A 24606-nucleotide genomic window follows, 5' to 3' on the forward strand; every position below is an offset into this window, starting at 1 on the left:
TAGGGATACTTGGTTGCCTAAACCACCACCAGGCACCTACAGATGTGGCCACTGCAACATCTGTGGATATATTAAAGACAAGACAGTGAGCTTTCAGTATAACACTCAGTTTAAACACAAGCTCAAACATTTTATCAATTGCAACACAAGCTTTGTGGTATACTGCATTGTCTGTACATGTGGGCTCATATATGTTGGTAGTACCATCCGACCACTAAAAGAGAGAATTCAAGAACACCTTAGTGCTATTCGAACGTCTAACACCAATTATCCGTTTGCGATTCACTACAATGAGGCACATGGACACAGAGAAGTTCTGGACATCTCTATACATGGGATAGACTCCCTGAACAGAATGCCTCGAGGAGGTAATCGCACTTTGGCGCTAAGACGCCTTGAAAGTAGATGGATCATCAAATTACGTGCGGTAGAACGGGGCCTTAATATCCACAAGGACCTCCATGTGTTTCTATAATGATTGATGCTGTTTAACTATATACCTGTATTACACTTTTAATGATGTGTTCGGTGGACTTCTTCTCTGAAAAAGTATAATTTAGGGCATTAACGCCTACTTGCCATTTATCGGTAAGGTGAACAATACAATCCTTATGTATAGAATCAGATATTTTCTGACATAGACCTTATTGTTTATGGTCACAACTTTGTTCTTTCTCCTTATCTCTCTTACGCTTACTAAATGACTTTGTATGTCAAGCACCATACATGTGCACTATCCAATATTATGTTCCATTCGAAAATGCATGATTCGCCCTATGTGTCAGTCTACATTGTTCTGCATGTTATTTACATCATGCCTAATGTCTAATACCATATTTTTGGGCAACTGCAGATCCCATTTAAAGTGTATTTGTCATGTATTCACTGTACTTGTTAGGATTTCTATGTCATTTATACTGTGTTCAATGTATTAGTATGTGTATTTGCAAAGGATTACAAACACTGCTCTCTATTAGCACCATCTGTGCTCCTCTCTCGAGTATTCCTTTGAATATATTCTGGTTATGGGTTTTCTCCTTTTTTTCTACTTTTACACACACCTCGACCCTCCTCTATGCTATCCTGGGGGAAATCTATGTGCCCCCCGTTTTCTCTATGCTTAATCACCTTGGCACACGTTTCTTAGTACATCCAACATGGCGCCCGTAGAGTGCCATGGATCATGAGTGGGTTCCGCTCGTTTCCCGCCACTTGGATCTAGTCCGTTTTTCATTGCTGGGTGCGCGTATTTAGACGCCGGTTGCTACATGGATGGTCCCTTACACACTAAGGCAGCATTATAATGCGCTGTCTCTCTTCATTTATCGTACATCTTCCCTGGCTCTCGGATTCTCTATGAGTACAGGTACGGAGTTAGGCCTCTTTTTGTTATGTATAGTCTTAAGGTCTGGAATAACGCGTAACGTTAATGCGGAGGGCATTTTTTCTTTCTTCAACTGGTTTTTGTGTTATTACAGTTTTACAGTCTGTTTACATGCACGGAGTTTGACTCCGTTGATTTGCACGGCTACACGTTTGTTTATTTTCTGATTTCACATCTCTAGTGGCTGCGAGGATTCATATAGCAGTCTGTTACTTGAAAATTGCCCATATGGCTCTATTACTCACGTTTCAAGTTATGCACATGGTATTTATTATACATGCCTTTGCCGCACCTGGCTAGGATATCTTTGTGCATGTTGTTTGGCGGCTTTTAGGATAATTATGTGGCTGGATAGCTAATCAGAGTCAATTGAGGGCTCTAGCTTTTCACATTCAAAAGAAAATACCATATAGTACGTGCTCTCAACCATTGTGGGTTCTCTGTATAGAATGTAGCTGAGGAGTCTTATAGGTCTATCTCTTATTTATACTCTCTACAGGCTGGGTCTCATTGGACCGTCACATCAATGATTTTGTTGCAACACGGACACACACCACTGTACATTCCCTCAATTTTGGAAACTTATCTTTTCCTGTATCACAAGGGACTACGTTACAATCTTTGGTAGGTTTCAATTTGCCCTCCGCTTCCCCTTACTTATGTTCTCCACTTTTGTAATAAGAATCCACTATTATAGTCCTTTTTCTTTTTGGATTTCTCTCTTAGACATAATACTACAAGCGAGGCATAACAGAAGTACTCTCTATACTCCTTTCACTCAACCTGAGCGCTTGAGGTAAACAATTGCTCCCACGGGCTGCGTCTGTCCCACCGTGTTTTTATGGTTGATGGCACATTGGAACACCATCCTCTTTATTCTTATGCCAAGTTATCACTTCTTTTTGCACCTAATTCTCACGTTGTGGCTCTTGACACTTCTACTCACTATTACTATTACTTTGGTCCCACCTTTTTCATATATTCACCAATTCCATGTAGGGTGTTATGTCTTCTGGTGTAACGCGCCAACAATGGGAATATCTCTACTTTGGTCTAATCCGTGCATGTTAGAAGGGATGTGCACCATCTGCAAAATTTATTTGCCTTTAATTTTAACTTGAATCGGCTGGTGCACTGTTAAATGTTCCTACCGGATGGTAGTGATGCTATTTGTAAGAATACCCATTTGTCTTTGTTTTCAGCCTTGAAAAAGTCCGTGAGGACGAAACACGTGTTGGCTGTTTCTAAACTCTCACATGCCTTCAGATGGATATGTAATACTTTTGAACATTATTTTGTCTTCTCCAACACAAGGAATTAAAATATTTTATTCAACTTTATGCATCTTGGACCTATTGCTTGTGGAGTGCCCTGGTTGCTCCTTTGTTTGTGCACTCTAAACAACTGCACTGTACCCCACTGCACCTACTTTGCACCACTGGGCTCTACGCCACTGCTCCTATGCTACTCTACTCCACTCCACACCGCTATGCCACTAACTTTAAGCCATGCTGAACAGCAGCTACTCTGGTGTATAACATGGCTAATGGCTAAAACACATTAGCAAAGCCAATAACTCTTTCGTAGATGAGACCTATTGCTTTGCCAATGTTTCTTAGTACTATGAGGTACCGAAGTACCTGAAAGAACTGTGAAAAATACAATTACATCATAATAAAGGCTTCTACAACATGCACAAATGCATTTTGGTTGAATAAAAAAAAAGTGCTTCTCAAATACAGATTTGAATAATATACAGTTTATTCCTAGTACTAAAAAATGTTGTAACACTCCATTAAAACCACACACTCCACCTTTGAACACCATTACAATACCTCTCTAAAAGAAATATCTTTGCCACCAGAAAACTTCAAGTGACTCCTTTTAGTAAAGTCAATGCAAGTTTTCAAGCCCCTTTGTATTTGCAGATTTACCAGTTTGGCACATTTGCTTGTCTTTAGGGAAGGAGACCCCCTGGCAAGAAGGTCTGATTCTTATCTGTCTGCCCCTCCCTCAGAGCACAGGAGACTCCCTGCCTTCCAGTCCAGCTGGGGAAACTGATCTGCCCGTAATTTCGCCCTGCCTCCATTGCTCTTTAGGTGAAAGGCTAAAATTACGGACAAATGCTGTCCGTTAAAGCTTTCATCACGGACAATGGATGGCAGGGCGAAATTACGGACAGTCCGGGAAATTCACGGACGGGTGGTCACCCTATGTGTAGGTATCAAGCAAAACAGTAGCACGAAGACAATAAATGCAAGGAAGTAAATGAAGATGTTTAGTTCAATGACTCAGAATGTATGAATAAGTCAGATTGCAAACAAAAAGTAAGAATTTTACCTTTTCGCACAACATATTTTAAAAGACCGGAAGGACAACAAAACGGTTTAATGGTGTGTGAAAAAAACATGCTAAGTGCTCACAGTTAGAGCGAGATATATGAGAATGATGCTACGCTGCATTGCAGCAGCTTTGCATAAAAAAAGCTTGCACTTTGGTGCATCATTTCCTTGTGACATGGCTGTGCCATATCTATGGAACAGCACACCATGTAGTAAGACCCTAAGCTGCGTCAAAAATTTGATGCTTTAAAAAAAAACACAACCTGCATAAGGCAACTGTTCCTTACGTGATCCAAAGCTGATTTGCATATTCTAAAGCACTTGGAAGTGCCACAAATCAGCATTGCGACATGACGGAGTGTGTTGCTTCGTAATATGCATTAAAAAAACTATGCATTTCAAAATCTCAGCAGCAACCCACAACAAATGCAGAAAATGGAGGCAACTGCACCTACAAGTCAGGAGGGCAAAAATCCCAACCACAGCCGAGATGACCAGACAGCATGGCAGGCGAAGAGGAAGAGAAAGAGCAATTTCTGTGAGGAGAACCAAATAATAATAGCTGAGGTGACAAAAAATGAACACCTTCTCTTTGTCACATCAAGATTGCCATTAGGGAAGAAGGAAGTCATTTGGCAGTCCACAAGATCAACAGTGTTGGCCAAGCTAAAAGGACAGTGTCAGAACTGAAAAAAGGTGGCATGATTATAGCCGCAGGACCAAGGAGAAACTGGCCAGAATGTGAGGACAGCCATGCGGACTGGAGGAAGATCACAAGGCCAAGAGGAGTTGGACCCCCGTGAGATGTAGATGGTGTCACTTATCCCAACAGAGTTTGTGGCAGGAGTAACAGGACAGTGCTGCGGGTGAGAACCAGGATGATCTACGTGGTAAATGTCATCAACAAACAATATGGTTAAGTTAAACATGTTATGTTGTGCAGTGCAGCAACACACTTTGCTGTGCTGCACTGAACTGTGTGCAAGGGGAAGGGCAAGAATGTCTAGCATGTTTGTTGCAAAGCAACAATTTGTCCAGTCTAGTTAAGCTCAGCCAAGTTTTTCATGTCCAGTGATGATGTGCTGCCCCAGCCCACATTGCCCTTTAAAATACTGCAACTGGGGGGTGTACAAAGCTGGTTCTCTATATAGTGTGAAAACCTGGACCCACTGTGCAGAGAGTCTGGACAACCACACGTTGGTTAACAGGGGTAAAAATGAGACCACCTGATGCTCTAATTTTTATGGTAGCTTGATTGAGCAATTAGGCTAATCCTGGCGAAGTGGAAAGCATTTGTTGTTCTCAAAGTATCAATAAATGAAGACACACACTCAAAGGAATAACTCAAGACCAATTCACAAAAATACTTCACATTTTTATAAAAGATTTAAGAGCTAGATCATCAAAATTGGGTAAGTACTTTTTAGCAATTTTTTTCTTTTTTGCGCAATTATGTTCCATAGGAATCAGTGGGAGAAAACTATAAAAATGCATATAAAATCAGGCAATGTGTTTACCAATGTCTCTTTTTGTTCTTAGGTTAAGGCCATTGAGAAGTCCTATGGGCCAGCCAGAGGAGTTTGGGCAGTTACTGGTTTCAACGGGAAGATCTGCTGAAAAGTCCTTGCAGCCAGTGAAGGACCACTGCGGGGGACACTTGGAAAAGTAATGCACAGGTGGACTTTGAGGTAAGTCTGGTGGGTCCCCTTGAAATGTAGAGGTTGTAGGAGTGTGGGACCCTGAGAGCACAGCTGGTTCTCTGGTGCAGGAGCCCAGGGAGGCCGGGTGCAGAGCAGATTGATGAGCCGAGAGCTGTGCACAAAGGTGCCCTTGGAAGCAAGAAGTAGGTCAATTTGAGGGTCGCTCACAGGTCAGCAGGGCCTTTTGGAGTCCATAGTGGACTTTCATTCCTGATGTCCGACATTGAGTGACCAGTACCCGGGGCTATTGCATGGTTTAGCCACTGGAGGTTGCAGTTACACTGAACTTGGCACACTTACGGGTTTTGTCCTCACGGTCTGTCAAGTGAAATTTGATCTGGCTGCTGTGTCTGGTTCTTTGGTCAGCATCCGGTCAGTGAACTAGCCTTTACTAGTCTTTTGGTCTTGGTTGCAGGAAAATGATGCCTTCAGTCTGGAGGAAGATCTCTGGCAATTTTTAGAAGAGTGGTCGTCCTCTCTGGATTTTTAGAGAGTGTTTTGATGTCCGAGCAACTCCTCAGCGGTGATTGTTGAGTCCTGGGTGCAGCAGACAGGGTTTGGCATATTTTTCTTGATGCAGCAGGCCTTCAGTTCTCAAGCTTTGGGTCTTCTCTGTTGCTGGTCTTCTTGTTTCCTTGGAATCTGAATCTCAGGTCTCGGGCTGCCCACTTAATACTGTATTTAGTGGGCATTTAGGGGAGTGCCTCATGGTGACCAACAGGTCATCTTCCTTAGGGTGGCTACACCCACTATGTGATCACTTCCTGTGGACAGAGGTCACTTCCCTATCCCTATCCCTGATAGGCTATTTTCCTACCATGTAAGATGGAGGAAAATTAAATGGAGGGGTCACCTTGCATGCAAAACCTTAGGGGTGGTGCAAGCTGGTGGTGGCCACTCCTCCTCTCCTTTATGTATGTTTCTGCCATTGCCCCAGCCAAAAGTGGGGGATTGCAATGGGGGCTCCACCTGCTGCTAGCAGCAGGCCAGGGGGTTGAGTTTCAAAGGTAGTAAGCCCTTTGAAGCTCACTAGCAGGGCAGTGCATATTCGTGAGGAGGAAGGTGTGACAACTACACCCAGGAAGGGCTTTGCCTTGGAAGCCAGTGAGCAGGAGCTCTCACCCCAGGTTTCCAGAATCTTGTCTGGTGGTGGTAGGCTGGTTGTGACTGGTAAGGGACCATGCCAGTGATAGGTAGCTTTGCAGGGGGTCATCTCTAAGGTGGCCCCTGGGTACATTTTGCAATAAATCCAATACTGGTACCAGATTGGATTTATCATTCTGAGCTGTTTGATACCAAACAAACCGGGGTTCAGAGTAGCCATCATGTAGCTGTGAAACGTGTTCTGACCAGTGTTTAGCACATGCAAAAATGTCTGCTCTGTTTACTTACTATGTCCCAGGTTTGGCACGGACACAGCTCATGCATCTGTGCCCACACATACAGTATACTGCACCCTGCCTTAGGGCTGGAAGGCCTGCCAGAGGGGGGACATACTTATATAGCATGCTGTGTGTAGTGTACAAGGCACACAGGCTGTGTGCCATGTCAAGTTTGCATTTTAGGATTGCACCAGGACACTCAGACTGCAATGGCAGTGTGGGTGCATCTAGATGCATGGCACATGAGTGTAGCACAATCTGTGCTGCTGCCCTCAGGGTCCCACCCTTAGTACCCTATGCCCTGGGTACCTAAGTGCTAATTACTAGGGACTTATATTGGTGGCTACCCATTACTAGGGACTTATAGTGGCAGCTAAAGGTGTTGCCAATTGTACCAACACCTTTGCAGTTTTAGGGAAAGAACACTGGCACCGTTTATGATGTGGTGATGTGGCTTACCATTACAATGTTTGATTAAATACTAGGTATATTACATAAGTAAAACACTGCACTAAGATTGCATTTCTCTGTTCTATTTTCAACCTGCTGCAACAATGCCACATTTCATTACCTACATGTTTTTCTACTTGGATTGTTTATAGGTGCACAAGAGAAGAGACCCTACATCACTTGCAATACTGCCAAAGAGAAGCCCTGTCCACAAGCAGAAACTCTTTTGCTTGTGCATCTTCGTACCATTGCCAACCTAGAGCTGGTTAGGATGGCCCCAAAGAAAGTTGCTCCCAAGAAAGTGGCCAGTGAGAAGAAGCAACTTTCCACTAGTGGCGTGCCAGCTGCAACCTTTTTCAGGAGATGTGTGCCTACTGCAACACCGGCCTCCAGAGAGGAACCTGGGAGCACTCCCACATCAACATCAACACCCAAACCCAAGCCCAAGACCATGTCTGTCAGTGAGTTAGCCACTACAATCATGGCGATGCCAAAAAGCAGTGATGTTGAACTGGATTTTTCCCTTTCACAAAGTAGAACTCAATCCTTTCAGGAAACAGAGCAAAGTAGACAGCAGCCAGATCTTCTCGAAGTTGGAGCAGAACAGGAGGTCAAGCTTTATGTCAAGCACGTACCTCATCTTTTAGAATCAAGGGATCCCAGACCTTCAGCAAAAAAAGGAAGAGTACTACTCTACCATATTCTACAAGCACCTCTTCTGATCATGATAGGGGCATGGAGTGGACCCCAGCGGACCCCGGAATATGCCAGGAGAGGCAAGGGAATAGAAAAGTTCCAAAAAGCCATAGAATCATGGAAGGGGATGATGAGGATGATGACGACGACACAATCTTTGTGGAAGCTAGCCCAGAGGAGTCCGATATTGCTATCCAACCTGCTCCAAGGGATGTGTCACAGGCAGCGCCACCAGCTCCCATATTTGTAAGGCCCCAGGGGAGACCTGCAACAACCCCTACCTCAGTACAAGTATGCACTGCAGAGAGGCAATCAACACACCTATGACCACCTACATCTAGTTCTTCTTTATGCATTGGCAGTGACCCAATAAGAAAGTACTCCTCCCCAGTTTGGGACTTTTTTACAATTAGCAAACTGGAGGAGGACATTGCCATATGCTCCATTTGCCACGTGAGTGTTCATCGAGGTAAGCCTGGTTCACATTATGGTACTGGAGGCCGGACAACTCATATGAAAAAACATCACACAATCCGGTGGGGGCAGCGCCTTAAACAAACAGCTCAAAGTGGTCCTGGTGGTGAAGGTGAGGAGAGCCAGGAAACATCAGCTACACCTGGTCAAATCATGGTGGAAGGTGAGGAAGAAGAGGGTGACATCATCCTCACACAAAGCAGCCCTGTCTCCACTAGTATGCCAGAATAACCTGCCTCAGCGATCTCACACATGCACAAGAAGACTCAGTCAGAGGGAGACACCACAGCAAACAGTGACTGCACCACAATGTACATTGACTCTACCACCACCTACATCTGAAAAGTCGCCGGGGTCAGTGGCCCCACAGAAGAAGAAAATCCAGGCTACTATAACAGGCGTCTTTAGGCAGGAGGGGCCCTACCACCTCAACCACCCAATAGTACATTTGTACAATGGCAAGCTGGCACAAATGTAAGCGCTGGACCTTCTTTCTTTTTCTTTTGTGGAAGGAGTGGTATTCTTAGAGTTTGTGGCAGCCCTCTGACCAAAATGGAAGGTTCCAAGGCAGACCTATTTTGCCAGAGTTGTTTTTCCAGTGCTGCATCACAATATGCATCACAATATGCTGCAATTGGTTGGACAAGCTTTGCAGAAAAGTGTTGTCCACACTATCCACGTGATGACAGACATGTGAACCAGTTGCCAGGCAACACTACACACTGGATCTCTTTTCTGGGGGTAAAGAGAAAGCTATCTACATGTCTTGACCCTGAAGACATTTTCAAGAGCATTCAGCAGCATGGAAAGGAAGCCATGTTCTTGATGGAGAAGTCACACATAGCTAAAAACATCTTGGAGAAATTTAATAGCAAGGTGTCTGAATGGCTTCGACCCAGAGGTCTTCAATTTGGATTTGTTGCCACGGACAGTGGCAGTAACATAGTCAAGGCTATGGCACTGTGGCTATTTCAGAGTCTTGTGTTTGGCGCACTACATCTTAAAAAACACTAGTTTCTTAAAAAAGAAGACATAGGGACTGATTATGAGATTAGCATAGTGAAACATTGTCTGCCAAAATACAGATGGGGAGGTTGCAGCAGTGTTGGCGACCGCCAAGCTGGCCCCATTACGACTTTCCCACTGGGCACACCGGCGGAAACCCTATTTTGTCTCCTGCTCGTAATAGAGCCGGCGGCAATGCTGTCACATGCAGGGGGCACCAACACCCTTGAAATGCATACTGTCTGCACAGCAGACAGTGTGCATTTTGAGGGTGCTGGGCAGGGGGACCCTTGCACTACCCATGCCGCAGGCATGGACAGTGGAGGGGCCCCCCTGTGACCCATTGTACTTGTTCTCTGCCAGCCTTTTCATGGTGGTCAGACCACCATGAAAAGGCTGGCAGAGAACAAGGTTGTAATCAGCTGAGCGGCGCTTAACTCAGCGTCGCCCTGGCTGATTACAACCATTACCACCTTCAGCCTATCGGGTTCACTGATCCCGGCAGTGATGGTGGTCAGTTGGCCGTGTAATGTGGCTGTTGGACTGCCACAGCCATGGCTGTCCGTCCGCCACCGCAAGGCTAGCAGTCTTCAGACCTCCAGCCTCGTAATAAGGCCCAGAGTCAGAAAAATACTGACCACCTGCAGACACATCTGCTATCATTTCAGCCATTTTTTTTAAAGCCCGAAAACAGGTGCAGATTATTCAGCATCATAACAGAGTACAAGTTAAAGCCCTGATACAGGAGATGCCAATGCGTTGGAACTCAACCTATTATATGTTGCAACACAGCAGTGCAAACAGATCAATGACTACATCATTGAAAGAGGAGCTGATGCAATTGGGAGAGCTATGACCATGGATGCGGACACATAGGCCTACTTAAATGCCTCACACAGATGCTGCTCTCTTTTGAGGTTTTCATGAGGGGAGTTGGCAAGGAGGACAGTACAATGGACCAAGCTATCCCGTTATTGCACCTGCTACAGGAGCAGCTGAATAAGGTGTCTGAAAGGTTCACATTCAGGGGTGCGAACAAAAACCCAGAAGCGCGTGCATTGGTTACTAGCCTAAGCTATCGCTTGACTTGTAATGCAAGGCTGCAAAATGACATGGATGCGGACACATAGGCCTACTTAAATGCCTCACACAGATGCTGCTCTCTTTTGAGGTTTTCATGAGGGGAGTTGGCAAGGAGGACAGTACAATGGACCAAGCTATCCCGTTATTGCACCTGCTACAGGAGCAGCTGAATAAGGTGTCTGAAAGGTTCACATTCAGGGGTGCGAACAAAAACCCAGAAGCGCGTGCATTGGTTACTAGCCTAAGCTATCGCTTGACTTGTAATGCAAGGCTGCAAAATGACATCATCTCATACAAAGAGTACAACTATGCCATTCTACTTGATCCATGTCACAAAAAAAATCTTTCTGTTTTCATTCCTTTTTCTGAAAGGGATGTTTCACAATATAAGAGGTGAATTGTTGAGCAAGCAGGAGAACTGGAACTTAGAGTCCCACTACAAAGTTCTGGGGTGCCCCCTTCAAGTTCCAGAGAGGGCACTCTTGTCTCACAGCTGCCAGCCCACCAAGAAGAAAACTGGCGACAACAGCAACAGAAAAATAAGACCCATCCTCTGCGGTGTCTTGGTTCCAATTGACAGGTCTTAAGTCCAGTGCATAGATGAAGGTAAATGTGGTCGAGCAGGTGGCAGCACCAATGACCTTTCAGTGGATACTCCAGGAGTATCTGGATGACCCGAAAGAGGTGTGTGTGGATCAAAACCCATTAGTGTATTGATATGGGAAGATGTGTCAATGGCCAGGGCTCAGCAGGCTGGCAATAAAGGGGCATATTTATACTCTGTTTGCACCGAATTAGCGTTATTTTTCCTTACTCTAATTTGGTGCAAAACTAACTCCATATTTATACTTTGGTGCTAGACCCGTCTAGTACCAAATTTATGCAGTTAAAGTAATTTTTTGGAAGTGGAGACCTACCTTGCCTTAATGAGATTCAAGGTAGGCGTTCCCGTGCAACAAATGACTCTATGGCCTTAATGCCATGTTTAGGGGCCTATTTATACTCTGCGGCATATTTATACTCTGTTTGCACCTAATTAGCATCATTTTTTTTACTCTAATTCGGTGCAAAAGTAACTCCATATTTATACTTTGGTGCTAGACCCATCTAGCACCAAGAACCTGATTTATACTTTTTTTGCGCTGCATTAACATCATTTTTGATGCAAAAGTAGCGCAAACTTTCAAAATATTGCCCCTTATTTATACTTTTTGCTGCAAAACTGCACTAATTCAGTTTTGCACCAAAAAGTTTAGCACCGGCTTGCACCATTTCTGTGCAACAGCGGGGCACCATATTTATGGAATGGTGCAAGCTGGTGCAAAGGGTAGGCTTGAGTAAAAAAAAAAAAATAATGACTTAAAGAAGAGGGGTTAGCACCAAAAAATGACTTTAACCAGATTAGCGTCATTTTATGGTGCTAAACCTACCATGCCACCTGACTCCTGCCTTAGAAAAGGCAGGAGTCATGCCCACCACCCCAATGGCTAGCACAGAGGACAAGGGTCCTCTGGGCATGGCCTTTGCATCCAGTGCCATGTATGGGGGCCCATGTCAGGGCCCCCTATGGCACTTTAAAAAATAAAATGCAATCTTACCTGTACTTACCTGGGATGGGGTCCCCCATCCTCCACAGTCCCTCTGGTGTGGGTAGGGGTGCCCCTGGGGCCTGGGGAGGGCACCTGTGGGCTTATTCCATGGTGTTTCACCATGGAAATATGCCCACAGGTCCCCTAACGCCTGCCCTGACCCAGGCTTTAAAAAATGGGGCAAAGCAAGGTTTGCCCCATTTTTTGACCCCTCCTCCCTCCCTTGTACCATTTTTGCATGGGAGTATAAATATGGCGTTCAGGCCATAGAGCCATTTTTTGCACGGGAACGCCTACCGTGCATCTCATTAAGGCAAGGTAGGTTTCCACTTCCAAATAATTACTTTAACTCCATAAATTTGGTGCTAGACGGGTCTAGCACCAAAGTATAAATATGGAGTTAGTTTTGCACCGAATTAGAGTAAACAAAAAAAAAAAAGACGCTAATTCAGTGCAAACAGAGTATAAATATGCCCCTTAGCATCAAAAATGTACGCTAATCTGGTTAGAGTCATTTATTGTGACTCTAACCTAACTAGCGTCATTTATTTTTAGACTAGCCTACCCTTTGCACCAGCTTGCACCATTCCATAAATATGGTGCCTAGCTGGTGCTAAAAAATGGTGCAAGCCGGTGCAAAACTTTTTGGTGCAAAACTGCGTTAGTGCAGTTTTGCACCAAAAAGTATAAATAAGGCCCAAAGTGTCTGGCTTGTCCTGTAGTCGGTGTGTCTGGTGAATGTGTTTTTAGTGCAACTGGTGCAGTTGTAATAGTCTGAAGGACTCTCTCTGGCCTCAAAACATGGCAATATTAACCATATTAAGTCGTAATCAAGTGTGTTTACTGACCAATTTGTGAGCCACTGGAGTTTGAGGACGAACTCCACTTCCCGGACTGAGTATGCCAGTGCCACAGTAGAACTTTATAATTATTTCTCATTAAACTTCTTTTTTCTTTCTTTCTTAAAAAAAAAGTGGAATATTATGTTTGTGTCTGATTTATGCGGCCTCACCATTTTATAGTCACACCAACAGGACTCAACACCAGGTTAGAAAATAGCCAATATGTATCTGAACAAAACAAGACCAAAACAACAAAAATCCAACATACACAAGCAAAGTTATGAATTTTTAAAGAATAAACTTCAATATAGTGCTTAGAAACACAAATGTTTTTAAATGGTGATATCACGGCACAATCCCAACAGTCTGATGCCAATAGCACCGATCACGGAGTCACACAGACCCCCAGGTACCGTACCTTGTGAAAATGAGGAAACAAGCTGGTGCACGGAGTCGGGATTTGCAGTGTCGCTGGATCAGAGGTGGCATTGTTTTTGGTGCTGCGGAGCGAAGAAGCAGAGGCATCATGAAGGGACGTTGAGTCCTTGCTGTGGAGCAGTGGAGGTGAGGTGGCATTGGTGCGAAGCGTTGGATCTGTGCACTTCTGGCAGAGTTGGTATCCAACAGTCACGAGGTGGTGAAGCAACTTCCACGTATCGCGGATTTCAGCAAGGCTGCAGCGGCATCGGGCCTGGAGGGTCTTCGCACTCCAGCGATGAGCATGGCTTCGGTTGCAGGTGTTGTCACACGATTCGGCAGCGGCGTCAGTCCGGAGTCGCCCAAAGTCAGTTTCTTTGGATCTTCTTTATTTTCCACTAGCTTCTCCTTTCAAGGGCCTAGTTGGGCAACCTCAAAGGCAGAAAGGGGTATAAATATTGGACCCAAACCCCCAGACTTTAGATTTCTTCAAGATTTGCTTCTGGAAGCAAGAGGAACCTCTGCCAAGGGTCTAGGGACTGAATTAGGCACCACTTGGCAGGGCAGGAGTCTCAGCAGAGAGTCCTGGTGCTGGAAGACGAAGTCTTTGAGACTTCAGAACAGGGGCAAGCTCAGTTCAAGCCCTTGGAGATTCTTCTCAGGAAGGAATATACCACAAAGTCCAGCGTTGTCCCGTCTCACAGGTAGAAGCAGCAACTGCAGGATATCCCAACAAAGCACAGTCACAGGCATGGGAAACACTTCTCCTCAGCTCTTCTCCTTGGCAGAGGTTCCTCTTAACCTCTGTTAACCAATGGGAGAGATAGGCCTTGCAACAGTGAAAAACGAACTTGGCAGTATTTCACTGTCAGGAAATGTAAAAACACAGAAGTACTTGTCCCACCTTTACATACACTGCACTCTGCCCATTTATAAATCTGCCCCATCATTTTTAGAACTGTGTGGTTTATCTTCAACCTTCCATAATTTCTATTTTTCAAAAATAGAAAACAAAACATTTAGGATGTACTAGCTGGGGCCTCTCTGAGGCTGAAGAGCAGTTTATTGCATGCTTTTGACTGAATTGTGTCATAGTTATCCCTTTGTTTCCACTTTCCTTTCACAACAGATAGATGGCGGTGTGCTGCTCAGCACACCAATGAATACTGCTGCAGTTTATTTCCCGTATCATTTGTCTTTGTCACCCCTTTTCCCAAATCCCATTTCCCATCCATTCATAGAGCTCCTAACCCTCTTCCCCTGAGATGTGTGGTTTTTTGAGGTGTGATTTAATTTGAACCATAAATGAATCAGACACTTGCTGGGGAGGGTGTGGTGAAAGCGACATCAACTCACTGCATGACCTGCCTCTTTCTACCTGAGCAATATTCCACACCGGCCCAATCAAATCATCATCATTCATGACTCTGTGTGTGTTCCATAAAGGCTTAGGGGCATATTTATACTCCGTTTGCGCCGAATTAGCGTCGTTTTTTTCGACGCAAATTCGGCGCAAAACTAACGCCATATTTATACTTTGGCGCTAGACGCGTCTAGCGCCAAAGTATGAGTAAAGAGCGTCATTTTTTTGCGTGACCGCCTTCCTTGCGTTAATGAGATGCAAGGTAGGCGTTCCCGTCCAAAAAAATGACTGCGACGCAAATGCGTCGTATTTATACTCCCGGGCAAAAATCACGCCCGGGAGTGGTCGGGTCAAAAAACCCCGCATTTGAGCCTCTTTTTAACGCCTGGGTCAGGGCAGGCGTTAAGGGACCTGTGGGCTCAAAATGAGCCCACAGCTGCCCTCCCATGCCCCCAGTGACCCCCCCTGCCACCCTTGCCCACCCCAGGAGGACACCCAAGGATGGAGGGACCCACCCCAGGGACATTCAGGTAAGTTCAGGTAAGTATAATTTTTTTTTTTTGTATATATTTTTTTTGGCATAGGGGGGCCTGATTTGTGCCCCCCTACATGCCACAATGCCCAATGACCATGCCCAGGGGACAGAAGTCCCCTGGGCATGGCCATTGGGCAAGGGGGCATGACTCCTGTCTTTACTAAGACAGGAGTCATGTAAATGGCGTCTGGGCGTCGTTTAAAATGGCGCAAATCGGGTTAAGACGTTTTTTTTTGCGTCAACCTGACTTGCGCCATTTTTAAGACGCCCTAACGCCATTTTTCCCTACGCCGGCGCTGCCTGGTGTACGTGTTTTTTTTCCACGCACACCAGGCTGCGGCGGTCTGCTTGCGCCGGCTAACGCCATTCAATAAATACGGCGCCCGCATGGTGCTTCAGAATGGCGTTAGCCGGCGCAAAATGTTTTGACGCTAAACTGCGTTAGCGCAGTTTAGCGTCAAAAAGTATAAATACGGGCCTTAGTTTGGTCCAACCACTCGAGTCTGAGCCCACTTCATACGGCCTTCATGATTTAATTTCCTATGTTTAGTTTTCATAGCTCCCCACCATTGCTTAGATGAAATTGATATTGCTAGATTTTATCATATCTGGTCTGACTCTTCTTTGCTATGTGTCAAATACTGTCATTGTGGTAGTCTGGTCTCAGTCTTCCTAAGGTTATGCTATAATGACACACTAAATCTGTTTTACTATTCATTCAATCGAGTAGACAGTGATGCATAACCCTTTGATTAATCCTGTAGTTGGAGTGACACCTCCTGTGAAGTTCTGTCTTCACGGTTAGCGTGCAATCCTGCTACTACTTTCACCTGCCACCCTCTTAAGAGTTACAATGCCATCTTGGGAAAAACCCTACAGTAAGAAGAAGACGACTCACTGGCTTCATCTATTCAGGTAAGAAATGAACTATGGATTGAAGTAGTTAACTTGTTTAGTTAGTAATTAAACTCCTACTAGAGAAGATGCTGTCTTACTTGTCTATGTGTTATCGAGGATTTTTTAGACTAAATAGGCAATGACAATCATCCCGTAGTGATCAATATAGTTCAGTTGCACAGGGCAATAGAGCATGGTACTTGTATAAGCAAATGACATACACTTTTTACTAGCAGGCCTCACTAAGAACAGCAGTCCAAACTAAAACACCAAAAAAACATTTGACTGAGGCATAAATAAAGTAACATTAATGATCCCCTTTTATTTTTACAAATAGAACACTCACCCTTTCCACCTACATCAGGCCCACCCCTCTCCCCAAACAAATAGCCCCATTCCTAAAAAGTCCACGGGGCATATTTATACTCTGTTTGCGCCGAATTTGCGTCAAAATTTTTGACGCACATTCGGCGCAAACCCTGCCCCGTATTTATACTTTGACGTCCGACGCAGCGGGCGTCAAAGTTCGACCATGTGCGCCATTTTTTGGAAGGGGGAACCAGCCTTGCGTTAATTATATGCAAGGTAGGCGTTCCCTTCCAAAAAATGACTTTAAGGCCTGTGCCCCATATTTATACTGTGACGTCATTTTGACGCACAGGAGGGGGCAGGCCTTAAAAAACGGCGCCCAGCTAAGACAGGAGTCATTTCAATGGGGGTTGGGCGTAAAAAAAATGGCGCAAATCGGGTTGAGGCCTGAATTTTGCCTCAGACCTGACTTGCCCCATTTTTTGACGCCCAAGCTCCATTTTCCCCTACGCCGGAGCTGCCTGGTGTGAGTCATTTTTTTGACGCACACCAGTCCGCAGCGCCGGCTAACGTCATTCAATAAATAAGGCGCCTGCATGGCGCGTTGGAATGGCATTAGCTGGTGGTAAAAAAATGTACGCGCAACTGCGTTGGCGCAGTTGTTGCGTCAAAAAGTATAAATATGGGCCCAAGTAACTTACACATGCCGTCCCAACTCCCTCCCCCACCCTCTCTATCCACAAGTGTCCCTCCCACTAACACAAAATATTTAAAAAATGGTCCAAAGAAGGCACGTCCAAGTTAGAGTCGGGTCCGGTATCAGTGAGGATGGCCTCATTGTGTGCCACTCGTCTGTGCAGTCGCACAAGTTTTTCTAGGACACGGTGTTGGAATATGCGGTCCTGAGCCGGGCATGGGGAGGGGGCGGGGGCAGCAGTGGTGGAACTGTGACGGGTTGGCTGCCGGCTTCCATGGTGTTGCCGGCACTGCTGGGAGGCTGGAGGAGCTGGTCGCTGGCTGGAGGAGCTAGGACTGGTGGCCATAAGCGCTGCCTTGGTCTCCTCCTCCTCCTGGAGGGCTACAAGCCGCTGACATATGTTTCTGATGCCCTCCAGCCTCTGCTGCTGGAGCCGTGCTACTATCTCCTGATGAGTTGGATGATGATGTCCACCAGGAGTAGCTATAGCAGGAAACAAAAATAAAAATGTCAAATTATAAACCGTGCTCTGTTAAAAATAATTGAAAAAAGTTCAGTGGCACAGTAGCAGTAACTTGCTGGTCACCTAGGGCCACTGGAATTTGATGTGGTGTATTTTTTAGGACAAGTTACAGGGCAATTTTTTACCCACACATGCCTCACTGTAGTTGAGGTGATGTCCAAATGTCAAAAGCGCACAATTTGATCTGGTATGAATCCATTATGGAATCCATGACATATTATTAACTTAGCAACTCAAAAAGATGGTGGACAGAGTGCTGAACAATGCAAACACTCACCCCCAGTCACAGATCTGGGTTTAACCCATCGTTCTTTTGCTCACCATGCCACCCCAGTTTGGACCCAGCCATATGCAAATCAGTATTGACCCTGTTCCCTCATGGGAAAAGTCCAGCCCGAACTGCCAAGCCAGGTCCTCCCTGGACCTGAAACAAGCATCCTGAGACCAGTTTCACGGTTTCGCCCTTCATCAGCATTACAAGCTTAAATACAGTGGCACAGTGAGCAAGGGACCCACGTCTGGGCATACCCTTCCCACTTAGGGCAACTTTAACAGCACAAAAAGAGGATGGACGGAGTGCTGAACAATGCAAACACTCACCCCAGTCACAGATCTGGGTTTAATCCATCGTTCTTTTGCTCACCATTCCACTCCAGTTTGGACCCAGCCATATGCAAATCAGTCTTGACCCTGCTCCCTCATGGGAACAATCCAGCCCAAACTGCCAAGCCAGGTCCTCCCTGGACCTGAAACAAGCATCCTGGGACCAGTTCCAGGGTTTCACCCTTCATCAGCCATGCTAGCTTAAATACAGTGGCACAGTGAGCAAGGGACCCACGTCTGGGTATACCCTTCCCACTTAAGGCAACTATAGCAGCACAAAAAGATGATGGACAGAGTGCTGAACAATGCAAACACTCACCCCAGTCACACATCTGGGTTTAATCCATCGTTCTTTTGCTCACCATTCCACTCCAGTTTGGACCCAGACATATGCAAATTAGTCTTGACCCTGCTCCCTCATGGGAACAATCCAGACCAAACTGCCAAGCCAGGTCCTCCCTGGACCAGAAACAAGCATCCTGGGACCGGTTTCACCCTTCATCAGCCAGGCTATCTTAAAACCAGTGGCACAGTGAGCAAGGGACCCACGTCTGGGCATACCCTTCCCACTTAGAGCAACTTTAGCAACACAAAAAGATGATGGACGGAGTGCTGAACAACGCAAACACTCACCCCCACTCACAGATCTGGGTTTAATGCATTGTTCTTTTGCTCACCATGCCACCCTAGTTTGGACCCAGCCATATGCAAATCAGTCTTGAAACTGATTTGCATACGGCTGGGTCCAAACTGGGGTGACATGCCGAGCTAAATAACAATGGATTAAACCCAGATCTGTGAGTGTTTGAAAAGTTTCAACACTCCGTCCATAATTTTATTTTGTTTTGTGATATTATTAACTTATACATAAATGTGGCACATGGCAAAAGGAATTTACATTTTTTTTGGGTGGCCTGGGACAGAAGTTTGGAAATAAATAAAGGACAGAAGTACTAGGAGGTGACAGAGTGGGCACTGAGGTGGAAGGGAAACACCTTTTTAAGTTTGACTGCATTGCGAACTTTGTAAATGCTGTATTAACTGGAGCAGAAGCACACATTGCACATAAATGACTATTGTTCACTGCAGTTACATACTCATAGTAGCATAGTGACTAATGGGGAGGGAGGTATGACCACGATGGGTGGGAGGATATATCTTCTTTGCTTCAACTACAGGGAGTTAAGAGAGAAGACAGAAAATTCAAATACCCCCACTTTTAACCAAAACTTTGATAACCATGCAAATCAAGCAAGCGAATAAGGTGAACAGCAGACACATCCCTCTTCACAACAGCTTATTTCTTCTTGAGTCAAGCAATTATACACTCATCTTTTCATTCATCTAATCTATTCACCCTTTGATACCCACCATTTGATTTAAGCTTTTACTCTCTCATCCAGTCTTTCACTATTCCAATCCAGTCATCCATATTTATCCACCCTTCTATCCATAGATTCACCTATCCAGTATTCATCGTTTCAAACACCCTGCTTTCAGCTATTTTCTGGCATTTACCCATGTATCGTTCATTGCCATCCACCAGTTCCCCTCCCAAGCATACTTATTTACCCTCCCTTCCTTCACCCACTGAGGAACCCTTTCACCCCTTTCTCCCCCTTCAACTATCTTCACCTACCCATTCATCTCCTTCACCTGTGCAGCTTTCTTTTCCTTTCACCCACACATCCTTTCACTCCTATAATATTTCACCCATTCTTTCTTTCCGCCATCCATCCTTTGCTTTTCAATCAAGCCAACATTGGTAGCTTCCATTCAATCTGATGATTTGCAGAGAAAATAGGCCATTAGAATTAAGAACTCAATCCTCACTGCAGCTGCTCAACCAGGTGCTCCACAAGCAACACCCTTGCAGTGAATATCTCAGTAATTGCCAATGAGCAAGAGCAATATGACTTACCAGCACCCGTCCCTTCTGCCGCCGGTTCTCCCCCTCTGATCGCTGCCACATCCGGCGTGCTGGTGCTGGCCCGACAGTGGTGGTCGGTGCAACTGGAAAAAAAGTTAGACAATTTAGTTCCAGCAAAATAAATATAACCAAAATAGAGCATTAGAGTTCTATCTTCTTCTATCATTCACTATACGAATGTTGTTGGCTGTTAAAAAAGCAAGGCCGACAAATCATCAACCGCAAATGTTTCGTAATAGAGGGGCAGAGCTCTGCAAAGTCACTGAAGTGCAATAAAGGGGTGGAATACTTTGGTCAATACAGGTGAACCTATTATGAGGTATTGGTTGTCAAATGCAATGGGCATGAGCAAGGCAAAGAAAATCTTCACAAACTTGTGTAGAAAAGCTGACTTGGGCATGCAATCTTATCAGTAGGTACCTGTCCTAAACGTCTGTCCTAGTATTAAGTACCATTCCGCAAGATATATAAGAGGAGAACGGAAAGTTAAGCATAGTAAATAGTAACAAAGCAGAAGAAAGTTAATACAGACTGCAGACAGGAGGAAGGTAGGCACAGAAAAAACAAGTAAATGAGTAGATAAATGCAGGGATAACAAGAATCGAGCAAACCTTACATAGAACACAATTAAGTACAAAAAAAGGAGACAGGCACAGTAAAACTAAAAGAAAAATATTTGAAATGAGGAGAGGTGACTTCCTGGGGCCAGCTGATCTGCCAGCATCCGCATTTGTAGTGGCACTGGAAGTACTGGCACCCTCTCCTTCCCGACCCTTGGATCCTGTTCCCTCTTCTTCCGCTTGGGTGCTCAGGTAAGAAATAAAGAAGCTAAAAATAAAATATTAGTAGTACAGTTAATCTTCCAAATTTTTTTGGGGACAAGTGGGCGGGGCCAAATACAGTAACGCTGTACTTTTCTATATCAGATTGCCAATATGACGGACTCAACTCAAGATGACCTATTACTTTTACTTTCCTAATTCCTGCAGCTAAACCCTAGTCCAAATTTCCTAAACTACAAGCCATGTTATTATTTACAAACTTTTGCTGCAGAAGAGCACTGCAAGCCTTCTTACAGCACTTCCCTGAGTCAAAAGGCGAGGGCAGGAATGTGCTGTATGGACAATAGATATGGCACATTCCTGTCCTCCTTTTACCCTGTGTTGGCACACAGTGTTTTACCATGAGCCAATGCATGCACCCTGCACCATGCTGCAAGGATGCCTGTGTTGAGGGGATGATTGTTTCCTGTCCAGGAAGGGACACCTTCCTGCAAGAAATGTATTGCAAGAGGAGATTTCACTCCTATGGCACCTATGACACCTATGGCACCTATGGCATGCCTCACTGTCGCAGGGTGAGTCAAAACAGCAACTTGCATTGTGGAAAAACAACACACACAACAATAAATAAAAGTAAATAACTATTACTCGCCAGGCCCTGACACCTCAACTCCCAGCAGGTCAAGCAGGTACTGTTAGCAGACAATGATGTCCACTCAATGGTGCATCAACTGCTGCTGGGTGCGCTGGGTCCCAGTGTGCTGATGAACCAGCTGGCGCGCTCTCTCCCAGCAGTCAACACTCCGGAAGGGTGTAACCCAAACTAGGCCTGCCGCCTACTATCAGCATGGAGAGGAGGTTTTGCTGCACAAACAAACTAGTGCTGGCACATCCTCCTCGCTGAAGATGGGGCTAAGCTGCACCCCTTGCCGGTGCTGCTGCCCACAAGGTAGGCGGCTACTGCTACAATCTGTCATGGTACTGGGTGTGGTGGGGTGAAGAGATGAGAAGAAAAAGAGAATGAAGGAAGGAAGAAAAAACAAAAAGAAAAAGTCACAACTACAGGACTAAAAAAAGTAAATATAGAGATGCTATATGAGAGGCTAATACATTAAATAAAAATGGGGGGTAGAGGATTAAATGGATAAATAGGGATGGAAAAATAGACCCAACAGCATAAGCAGAGCGCAGAACAAGATAGCCGTGGCCTTGCAAACTGCATGGTGCTGTTTGCGCCTGATTTTCAACGCGATTATGTATGTTGCATTCCATTTGATGTCAAAGGCAATGTGAACGGGCGCTACGGAGAACTCCACCCTCTCTACCACTAGGGGTTTAATAGTTGACTTGTTTTCAGGACTTGTGTGACTCCTTTTTTATTTCTAGGATGATCCATCTTTTACTCTTGGGGAGCTTCTCTGACTCTTACGTTTGCCTAAGTTCTCACCCAATGATCAGTCTCCCTCCCAAACTCTTGGGGGTAAACTGTCCCCAAGTTTATTAGGTACTGGTGCAACTTTTCATGGACACAATTACTCAAAAAGGGCTTCTTTCATCATCAAATCATTCAGCCCTTTATAATCATGTACCTTGGTGTATTCCAACCAACCACCTAGAACTTTTACTGAGAAATCCACAAATTCTACCCAGGAATGACTTTGGGATTTCTGAGCTATGCTGAATTTTATGCAGTATTCCTCAGTGGTAAATCTAAAGCCTTGAATCAGGATACACTTCATGAGGTCATAGGATTTAGCATCTGTTTCATTCAGTGTCAGGAAGCTATCCCAGCACTTTCTTGAGAATAATTCCCATAAGCAGAGTTCACCTGTGCTTCATTTGGATTTCCATCCCACTGGAGGCTCTTTCAAAAGCAATGAACCATTTCTGGATATTATCTCCTTGGTAGGGGGGCAACTCCTTTTGGGAGTCTTAGGTTGAAAGGTCTTTCTTCGTCCCTATTAATTAGTAAGCTGCCACCAGAGATGCGTGCTAAGCCCAGCTCTCTTCTTTACATTTCTATTTCCAAAAGTTGAGTCTCTAAGGCCACCCTTTCGGATAACTTGTCTAGAGCCACATCCGCCTCTGAGGGGGCTCCTGGACTTGAGACAGAGGAGCTACCTTCTCCCCCTTTGCCCACAGCATCGTCCTCTCTACCAGAGGCTTCAACATCTACTTCTTCTACGAAGTAGTCTTTCACATACTGGGCCACCAGAAGCCAAAGCTTGTCTGTGCTGGCATTTTTCCCAGTACAAATCTAGTACAGTTTGCAGAGTTTCCTTAACTGGTCATAGTTATATGCTGGTAAGGGGCCTGGTTGAGCTCCTGGCTCTAGTTGTTTGAATCTGTCATGTTTACTGTCCTAAAGCTGGAGCATTTTTATATGTTTGGAACCACTTTTTGGATGAGGCCAACTAAAGTAAGGACTTTTAAATTCTAACTATCAATGTAGGAACTTAACCAGGGCCTTAGCAGTTATTTTACAAATTAGCAAAAATTGTAGCCAATTGAAAAGAATGCAACTAAGCTAAAGATAGTTTGGAGAGTTATTTGTGTGCTCACAAATTGACAAAGTGGTATCAACAAATTCAAAGTCTTTATCTCACCGTCTGAGATACCAAATGCAGGAGGCTGGCTCTCTACATAGTATGCAAAGCTAGGCCCACTGTGCAGAGAGTTTGGGAAACCACATGTTGGATTACAGAGGTAAAAACTAGACCACCTAATACTCACATTTTTATGGTAGCTTGGTCTAGCAGTTAGGCTAATCTTGGCGAAGTGCAAAGCATTTGTTGTTCACACAGTATCAATAAATGAAGACACACACTCAAATGAATAACTCAAGACCAAATCTACAGACATACTTGAGATTTTTATATCTTTTTAAGATCAAAATCGGGTAAGTATTTTTTTATGTTATGATTTTTCAAAGTTTAGCAAAAGTTGTGTTTTCATGCGTAACTACACACCATGGGAATCAATGGGAGAAAAATGTACACATGCATATAAAATGAGGAAATGCATTTACCGATATCTTCTTTTGTTCTTAGGTCAAGGCTGTTGAGAAGTACTGTGGGCCAGCAGGAGGAGTTCAGGTGGTTCTCTATTTTGACAGGAAGAGCTGCTGAAAAGTCCTTTGAGCTGGTGAAGGACCACTATGTGGGACCACTTAGAAAAGCATTGCCCAGGTGAACTTCCAGGTAAGTCTGGTGAGTTTCCTTGGAGTGTAGAGGTTGCAAGGGGTGGGGAACCCTGAGTGCACAGTTGGTTCTCCGGTGTAGGGCCTAGGGAGGCTGGGTGCAGATAGATGAGCCAAGAGCTGTGCGCAAAGGTGCCCTTGGAAGCAGAAGCTCGGTCACTTTGAGGGTCACTTACAGGTCAGCAGGGCCACTCTGGTGGGTTGTTCTGGTGGTTTCTTCAGTCACTTGACTGGGTCTTCCTTCTGGTCCTTTTGGAGTCCAGAGTTGACTTTCCTTCCCGTTGTCCGACATTGATTGGCCAGTACCTGGTGCTATTGCATGGTTCAGCCACTGGTGGTCACAGTGCCACCAAACTTGGCACACAAGTTTTGTCCTCTGGTCTGTCAAATGGAATTCGGTCTGG

At 45.0% G+C, this 24606-nt stretch overlaps 1 long non-coding RNA gene across 1 annotated transcript in view; it reads left to right on the plus strand.

Annotated features, from left to right (window-relative positions):
* The first annotated feature begins 1251 nt into the window (after nucleotides 1-1251).
* LOC138300462 (uncharacterized) overlaps nucleotides 1252-24606 on the plus strand; it is a 111364-nt gene continuing 88009 nt past the window's right edge. The window contains exons 1-2 of the long non-coding RNA XR_011204944.1: nucleotides 1252-1366; nucleotides 16027-16177. This is a non-coding gene — a long non-coding RNA (uncharacterized lncRNA). The remainder of the gene's footprint in view (nucleotides 1367-16026; nucleotides 16178-24606) is intronic.

This window comes from Pleurodeles waltl, chromosome 1_2 (assembly GCF_031143425.1).
Source record: "Pleurodeles waltl isolate 20211129_DDA chromosome 1_2, aPleWal1.hap1.20221129, whole genome shotgun sequence".
Taxonomy (NCBI): domain Eukaryota; kingdom Metazoa; phylum Chordata; class Amphibia; order Caudata; family Salamandridae; genus Pleurodeles; species Pleurodeles waltl.